Genomic DNA, 10,007 nt, shown 5'->3' on the forward strand with positions numbered 1-10,007 from the left:
ACACGCGAAAAACAGAGTTCATCAAAAACAGAACAGTCTGTAGTAATCTGCAACTCTCGAATACTTCTGTAACTCCCAAAATTCTGAAATAAATTGGTGGACGTGAGTAATTTTTCTATTAATCTTCTTCAAAAAGAATAAACTTAAAACCACTCTTTTGTTAAAAACGACAACTAATCTCGTGAGTGCAAAGCTTCTGTTTTTTTCAGCAAGATCAAATCAACTTTCACCCAAGTCTTCCCAAAGGTTCTACTTGGCAGAAACACTAATTAAAACTTAAAACCACATATAACCAGAGGATAGATGAATTATTTATTACTAAACAGGAGAAAAAAGTAAAGAACAAAAATAAAATTGGGTTGCCTCCCAACAAGCACTATTGTTTAATGCCCTTAGGCATTGAGATATCAATGATGCTCACATAAAAGACAAGAATTGAAGCACAAAAAGAGCATCAGAAAACATGTGACAAACATGCTTAAGTCTAACATACTTCCGATGCATAGGCATCTTATAAGAAAACAAATTATCAAAGCAAGCAAAAACTAGCATATGCAATGAAGAAGAAAGAGACGGTAGCAATCTCAACATGACGAGAGGTAATTTAGTAACATGAAAATTTCTACAACCATATTTTCCTCTCATAATAATTACATGTGGGATCATAAGCAAATTCAACAAAATTGCTATCACATAAAATATTTTCAACACGATCCACATGCATGCGAAGTTGACACTCTTCCAAAATAGTGGGATTAACATTAACTAAAGTCATGACCTCTCCAAACACACTTTTATCAAAAAATTCATAATATTGAACATTCTCCAAATATGTGGAATCTAAAGTTGAGACTCTTCCAAACCCACTTTCAATAATATTGCAAACACTATTACCAATCTCATATTCATCATGGGGTTTAAATAAATTTTCAAGATCATAAGAAGAATCACCCAAATCATGATCCTTGCAACAAATAGTAGTCAAAGCAAAACTAGCATCCCCAAGCTTGAGGTTTTGCATATCATTAACATAATTGACATTAAGATAATTTGCAATAACATCATTGTAATCATGCTTTTCATCGAAGGAACTATCAAGAATGGGTGCAATAGCAATGATCTCCTTTTTAACATAAGGAACTATAGCAAATTCATCTTCATAAATATTGGCATCATGGCCACAAGAATAGCAAGCATCATTTTCATCAAGGGATATTTCAATAAAATCATCGGAATCATAGTTATCTATAGATTCATGCATATCATTATTTTCTTCCAAAAGCAATGGTCATTCTTTCAATAAATTCTTTGACATAGACATTATGAGCATAGTTTTCATAGCAATATTTAAGTATGTCAAAACTTTCAGACTTGTAGAGAGTAATGTCATACTTTTTGATCGAAGAAGCAACTTCATAAGCACCCTTAAAAGCAACAAATTCTTCAATTTGTTGGACATCATAGTAACTATAAACACCCTTTGCATAAGAAGATAAGATTTCATTATCATTAAACTCACATAGGTAGGGAAGGTGTTTTTAGGGTTCTCAGAGCAACAAGTAAAATCATAAATTTCACAAAGATTCCAAGCATACCACAACAAACTGTTTATCTAATTCCATAAGAGTCTCCCCTTTTCAGACAAACGGTGACGCACAAAATGATCATGCTTATTAAAGATTTTCCCTCAGCTAAACTAGTTGGGGTTTTAGCACGAGCACATATAGATTGAAGATGATCCAAGTAGAACACTTTAAGTGGATCCATATCAATAAATTTTTAGCGAGCAAAGATGCAAGCAAATAGAAGGCACATGGAAACACAAACAAAAAGACATACGGGAAGAAGGCAAAGAAAAGGAAAATCTTTTCGAAAATTGTTTTAGAGGTGGGGGAGAGGAAAATGAGAGGCGAATGGCGAATAATGTAATGCAAGGGAGAAGAGTTTATGATGGGTACTTGGTATGGCTTGACTTGACATAGATCTCCCCAGCAACGGCGCCAGAAATCCTTCTTGCTACATCTTGAGCTTGCATTGGTTTTCCCTTGAAGAGGAAAGGGTGATGCAGCAAAGTAGCGTAAGTATTTCCCTCAGTTTTGAGAACCAAGGTATCAATCCAATAGGAGACAACGCACAAGTCACCGAATACCTGCACAAACAATCAACAACTTGCACCCAACGTGATAAAGGGGTTGTCAATCCCTTCACAGTCACTTGCAAAAGTAAGATCTGACAGAGATAGATAAACCGTAAAATAAATATTTTTGGTATTTTTGGTTTATAGATTGGAAAGTAAAGATTGCAAAATAGTAGATCGGAAACTAGCAAGATGTAATCGAGATTCAATATAATGGAAAAGAGACCCCGGGGCCATAGGTTTCACTAGTTACTTCTCTCAAGATAGCAAATATTATAGTGGGTGAACAAATTACTGTCGACCAATTGCTAGAAAAGCGCATAGTTATGACGACATCTAAGGCAATGATCATGAACATAGGCATCACGTCTGTGACAAGTAGACCGACTCCTGCCTGCATCTACTACTATTACTCCACACATTGATCGCTATCCAACATGCATCTAGAGTATTAAGTTCATAAAGAACAGAGTAATGCATTAAGCAAGATGACATGATGTAGAGGAATTAACTCAAGCAATATGATGAAAACCCCATCTTTTTATCCTCAATGGCAACAATACAATATGTGCCTTGCTGCCCCTACTGTCACTAGGAAAGGACACCGCAAGATTGAACCCAAAGCTAAGCACTTCTCCCATTGCAACAAAGATCAATCTAGTAGGACAAACTAAACTGATAATTCGAAGAGACTTGCAAAGAAATCAAATCATGCACATAAGAATTCAGAGAAGAACCAAATAATATTAATAGATAATCTTGATCATAAATCCACAATTCATCGGATCTCGGAAAACACACCGCAAAAAGTATTATATTGAATAGATCTCCAAGAACATCGAGGAGAACATGGTATTGAGAATCAAAGAGAGAGAAAAAGCCATCTATCTAATAACTATGGACCCGTAGGTCTGTGGTAAACTACTCACTCTTCATAGGAGAGGTAATGGTGTTGATGTAGAAGCCCTCCGTGATCGAATCCCCCTCCGGCAAGATGCCAGAAAAGGTCCCTAGATGGGATCTAATGGGTACAGAAGGTTGCAGTGGTGGAAAAGTAGTTTCATGGCTCTCCTAGTTGTTTTCAGGATATAAGAGTATATATAGGCGAAGGAACTAGGTCAGGGGAGCTACGAGGGGCCCTCAAGGGTGGGGGCACGTCTACCCCCCCTGGGCGCACCCTCTTGCCTCATGGCTGCCTCGTTGCCTCTCCGACTTCATCTCCAAGTTTTCTGGTTTGCTTTCGGTCCAAGAAAGATCATCGCGAAGGTTTCCTTCTGTTTGGACTCCGTTTGGTATTACTTTTCAGCAAAACTCTAAAATACGCAAAAAAACAGAAACTAGAACTGGGCCCTCGGTTAATAGGTTAGTTTCAAAAATAATGTAAAATAGCTTATTAAAGCCCATTAAACATCCAAAACAGATAATATAATAGCATGGAACAATCAAAAATTATAGATACGTTGGAGACGTATCGCTCACTAGGGACACGGTATTTGTTTATGTATTCACACATGTATTTAAGTTTCCGATCAATACAATTCTAGCATAAATAATAAACCTTTATCATTAATAAGGAAATATAAAATAAATACTTTATTATTGCCTCTATGGCATATTTCCTTCAACGGGGTCCATAAGGAAACTAAGGGATATTAAGGCCTCCTTTTAATAGAGAACCGGAACAAAGCATTACCACATAATGAGTGCATGAACTCCTCAAACTACGATCATCACCGAAAAGTATCTCGATTACTGTCACACCGGGGTTTACGGATCATAACACGTAATAGGTGAATATGACTTGCAAGATCAGATCTAGAACATAGATATAATGGTGATAACATGAATGGTTCAGATCTGAAATCATGGCACCCAGACCCAAAGTGACAAGCATTAAGCATGGCAAAGTCATAACAACATCAATCTCAGAACATAATGGATACGAGGGATCAAGCCCTAACTAAACTAACTCGATTACATGATGAATGTCATCCAACTCCTCACCGACCAGTAAGCCTACGAAGGAATTACTCACTCCCGGTGGGGAGCATCATGGAATTGGTGATGGAGAAGGGTTGGTGATGACGAAGATTGAAGATTCCCCTCTCCGAAGCCCTGAACGAACTCTATATCTGGCCTCCCGATGAAGAACATGAGGTGGCAGCGGCTCCATCTCATGAAATGCGATAATTCTTTCTCCCTGATTTCTTTCTCCAAAAATAGGATTATATAGAGTCGTAGTCAGGTCTACGGGGCCACCAAGTGGGCACGACCCACCTAGGAAGTTTTGTTCCATTCCGAGAACTTTTATTTCTGTACAAAAATAACACCATGGTAGTTCTACTGAAAACAACGTAGTCCGGGTTAGTTTCATTCAAATCATGCAAATTAGAGTCCAAAACAAGAGCAAAAGCGTTAGGAAAAGTTCCCTGCCCAAGCCACCAGGGTAGTTCTTCCACCTTGAGTGCATGCAGTCAATACTCCCAAGCATGCCCGACCATGCCCTTTCTTCGTTCGCCACCATCGACTTCTTTGTATCCTCCTCATTTGGAGCTCCAAGATACTCTGGGCCAAAAACCCGGATCATTGCCTTCACAAACACCCGAACGCATTTCATGGTGGTATCTACTCCAATGCAAAGATATTCATCGGTATAGTCAGCGGGAACACCATATGCAATCACTCTCATCGCTCCGATATTTTTTGATATGCACTAAACCCAAGCAAAGTGGTGGCATTCCTCTAGCGAGTGAAAAGGCGACAATTTTGCTCACAAGCTTCAATCATGTGAATGAAAAGAGCCTAGGCATTCGATATTGTGTATGAAAAAGGTGAGGCAGACATTTCGGCACCTCGGAAAAGTAGTCCATCATGAGTATATTGTCGCCGAGAGCTTGATTGCGCGAAATGGATAGCCGGCCAACCATGGATCCACGACGTCGTGCCCCTTCAAATTTTTCCATGAGATGCAACAATAGTAAGTTGTCGACATCATCATCCAAAAATCATCTCCTCTATGTCGAAATCATCCGACGAAGATGACGACCACGAACTCCAATCTATCTAACAAAAAATGCACGTCAATCGAAATTGAATCAACAAATCACCTGGCATTGAACTTACCTTCCCAGATGCAATTCGATCGACCGGAATCAAGTGAGACGCCCTTTATTCTCCGACATCGACCGAAGCAAATCGGCCAATCCCCTTCTTCATCGTGTCCCAAATCCGCAGTTGGGCTGTCCCTCTGGCGATTCCGAGTCTCACAGGCGTCGAAACCTTTCGGATCTGCCCGCTACAAGCCACGCGGCAAGCTCCAGGGAAGATCCATGGCATCGGCAGCGGTCGCTCGCCCGCCCAAAAAATGGCACCCCCTGATGAGGACATCACTACAATAGTTACACCCATAGCCCCTGCAGCTGCATATACTAGACCAATTACTAGAGCTCATCCACACCAATTAAACTACGAGGTACTTTTGCTTCCTGGTGATGATGCTAATGTTCATGAGAATATGATGATGCCTAAATTGGATATGTTTGTTTTGCTACAAATGAAGGGTCCAGCATAGACAAGAAGGATGAACACTAGAGTAGGGTCAAGCATGGAGATGAAGGCACTTGCTAAGGGAACAAGAACGACGTTTCCAGTGGAGTTTCCATCGATGCAGCAAAGTCCTATATAGACTTTTTTACTCCCTTTCCGTGACATAGTTTTAAACTGTTGCCTTACCTATGTGGGTGCTAGGGGGTCCATCCCACACGACCCAAAAAATCATTGGTGATAGTGATTGATGATGCAGACGCTCTACCAAGTGTAATCATATGCGATGAAGGAACATATCGCACACACTATATTTGGACAAACGTGTGGGATTGTTGTCACGCCCAATATGCGATACTATCCTAAACAGACTCGAAGGTCCCACCAAGGATAGAACCGCATATTGAAATGCTTTTGCAAGGTGGATATCATTACATCAACATTACATAATAGATGGGGATACATACAAAAGGCAAACAATGCCACATGAATACAACAATATATCATACACAATACATAAGAACATCATCCGACTACGGATGAAACACAAACAGAAACTCAAATGACATCCACCCTGCTAGCCCAGACTGCCGACCTAGAACCTATCCCCTCATCGAAGAAGAAGCATAAGAAGAACTCCAAAATAAGCAAACATCGCTCTCGCGTCATGAACATCGCATAACCTGTACCTGCAACTGTTGTTGTAGTAATCTGTGAGCCACAAGGACTCAGCAATCCCATTACCATGGGTATCAAGACTAGCAAAGCTTAATGGGAAAGGAAGGGGTAAAGTGGTGAGGTTGCAGCAGTGACTAAGCATATATGGTGGCTAACATACACAAATAAGAGCGAGAAGAGAGCAAACAGAACGATCGTGAAGCTAGCAATGATCAAGAAGTGATCCTGAACTCCTACTTATGTCAAACATAACCCAAAAACCGTGTTCACTTCCCAGACTCCGCCGAAAAGAGACCATCACGGCTACACACGTGGTTGATGCGTTTTAATTCGGATTTGGTGTCAAGTTATCTACAACCGGACATTAACAAATTCCCATCTGCCATAACCACGGGCACGACTTTCGAAAGTTTATACCCTGCAGGGGTGTCCCAACTTAGCCCATGATAAGCTCTCGTGATCAATGAAGGATATTCCTTCTCCCAGGAAGACCCGATCAGACTCGGAATCCCAGTTTACAAGACATTTCGAAAATGATAAAACAAGACCAGCAAAACCGCCCGGATGTGCCGACAAATCCCGATAGGAGCTGCACATATCTCGTTCTCAGGGCACACCGGATAAGCTAAGCGTACAGGTACCAACGTAATCCAAGTTGCCAAGGAATGGTCCCGCACGGTGCTCTAGTTTGGACCAACACTTGGAGGAGCACTGGCCCGGGGGGGGGGGTAAAATCAAGATGACCCTCGGGCTCCGGAAACCCAAGGGAAAAAGGGCTAGGTGAGGCAAATGGTAAAACCAAGGTTGGGCCTTGCTAGAGGAGTTTTATTCAAAGCGAACTGTCAAGGGGGTCCCATAAATCACCCAACCGCGTAAGGAATGCAAAATCCGGGAACATAACACCGGTATGACGGAAACTAGGGCGGCAAGAGTGGAACAAAACACCAGGCATAAGGCCGAGTCTTCCACCCTTTACCAAGTATATAGATGCATTAATTAAATAAGAGATATTGTGATATCCCAACATAATCCTGTTCACCTTGGAGCAATCTTCAACTTCACCTGCCACTAACAATGATATAAGAGGGGCTGAGCAAAGCAGTAACATAGCCAAACAATGGTTTGCTAGGAAGGGTGTCAAAGATTAGAGGTTCATGGCAATTTGGGAGGCTTGAAGAGTAAATGATAGGTAGCGCAGCATAGCGATAGAACGAAGCAACTAGCATAGCAATGATAGTAATGAGATCCAAGGTGACGGTCATCTTGCCTGAAATCCCGCAAGGAAGAAGAACGGGTCCATGAATAAGATGAAGCCACGAAGACGAACCAAGCGTAGAAGAACGAATCCTCACGATCGCAACGAAAAGGGAACTATCGAGAAGAAGCACACAACATGGTAAACACAACACACATAAACAAGACATGATGCACAACAAGAATGATGCATGACAAAGCTACATGAAGCTACTCATGGCAAGAGATGATGCATACAAGAGCAACACATCAAAGCAAGTTTAAATGAGGCCGGAAACAACATATAACAATTCCGGTAAGTCCTCATATGCAAATTTTGAAATTGGTCCAGATCTGAATAAACCTTATGTTAAAGTTGTTAAACAGCAATTTAAGATGCACCAAGATGATCTACACGAGATTTTAGTCAAGTTACATATAAAGTTCATTTAGTTCGGAGCTACGGCCTAGAAGATATGAGCAAAACAAGATAAACATGTCATTGATGCAAAATGCATACAAACATCAAGCAAACACCTCAAAACATGGATGCAACATGATAATATGAAACTACATGCAAAATCAAGCAAATTTCATATAGAGCACACTCAAAACGGAGCAATGGTTCAACACACACACATGAAACAAGATATAATAACAATCTGTCCAAAACAGCAACTAGGCATATTGCAAGCATCAAAACAATATGCTACAGCACCCCAACATGATAATAAAAGGCATGGACATGATGTACCGGTAAAGCATGACAAAACATGAACACTGAGCTATCCTTCAGAAATCACTAGAACATGCTCAAAAAGAAATGGCAAGATTGCAAATAACAACAGTTTCAGACTTTGCAGAAATAACATCAGGTTGCAATATTTAGAGCTATGAAACAGCATGTTACAGGAACTTATCATGGCAAAAAAAGGCATGTCATGAACCTACTAAATGCATAGAACAAAAGTCCTTTACTGACCAAGGGCCAAAAAGGATCAGAAGATATGGTGGCACCCATGTAAACATGGCAAGTTATATGACAGATTCAAACATGGCAGGAACAACGATAAGTAGGCATGTAGATGAGCTTGAACCACTCACCACAGAGTAATACATGGCATGACAAGGTGACCAACAGTAATAATACATGTTTGTGAAGATAAGAATGGCAATAGCACGTTCATAGGGTGCATGGATCACTAGCAAAACACATGGCAAAATCGAACTTAATGTTAACACACTGACAGCAACATTATTTAGTAACTTTGGAGCACTATTACAACAAGCTACAGCAGGCTATAAATATAACCAGGGGCATGGATGGATAGAGAATGACATGTATAACAAAATATCCTTACTGAACATCTCCAGATTATGCATAGAATGACTTGTAGCAGCAGGTTTACATAACATCACAAAATAACAGATCCAGCCTAGCAAAACAGCAACAAGTACACTACTTCCCGAGCTCGATTCACTCACCACAAGTCATTGCATGACAAGATAAGCATAGAATCAGCAATAAGACATGTTTATGAAACTAACCAAGGCAAGAACAAGTTCATAGCATGTAAGGATCAACTACAATAACCTTGGCAAAATTGAATAACATGTAAACAATCTGCCAGTAAACATTTTATAGCAAAAGTAGAGCAAGAAAATGACATGCTAGACTACTCCATAATTGCAAACGGGGGCATGAACGGATAGAGAATAACCATATGTTCAAAACATCCTTACTGAAGTATCTCAAAATATGCTTGGATCTCTCTGTAGCATCAAGTTTACATGGCATAAAAATAACAGCAGAACAGGAACTGAAATCAGCAGCATCACGAAGCCTAGTTTGCATGCTTGTTCTAGTCACCACATTGATCACAAAAATACATGGCATAGACCCCTGTAAAGATGGCATGATGTAGTACAAAACACATGTAGAGCTCATGCTCATAGGAGGCACACACAAAATGCAACAAAAATAATAAATCATCAAGTTATAACAGCTTCAGCAGAATAACATCATATAGCACTCTTGCAATGATGATTCAGGCATCAAGATGAGCTCAAATGAACATGGTGCAATGGAATGAAATGAAGAGCATCTCACATCGAACATTTTGACATATTATGGACGCAAAACGGAGCAGCACACATTGAGTTATGGCATGTTAAACAGGGCATAAAAATATGCAAAATATCACGGACTTGGGATATTTTCGGGGTCAACCTTCAGATCTGGATCGGGCACGGACTTTGAGGCGGCCGGAGCAGCTCGTCGGACTTGGAGGAGAGGTGGCCAGAGACGGGGACGGATGGGGCCGGCGAGGCCGGGCCGGACCGGATCTGGCCGGACCCGGCCGGAGCTGGCGCGGGTGACGCGCGGCGGCGGACGCGGAGCTCGCCAGCGGCGGAG

Source organism: Triticum dicoccoides, chromosome 7B, assembly GCF_002162155.2.
Source record: "Triticum dicoccoides isolate Atlit2015 ecotype Zavitan chromosome 7B, WEW_v2.0, whole genome shotgun sequence".
Lineage (NCBI taxonomy): Eukaryota > Viridiplantae > Streptophyta > Magnoliopsida > Poales > Poaceae > Triticum > Triticum dicoccoides.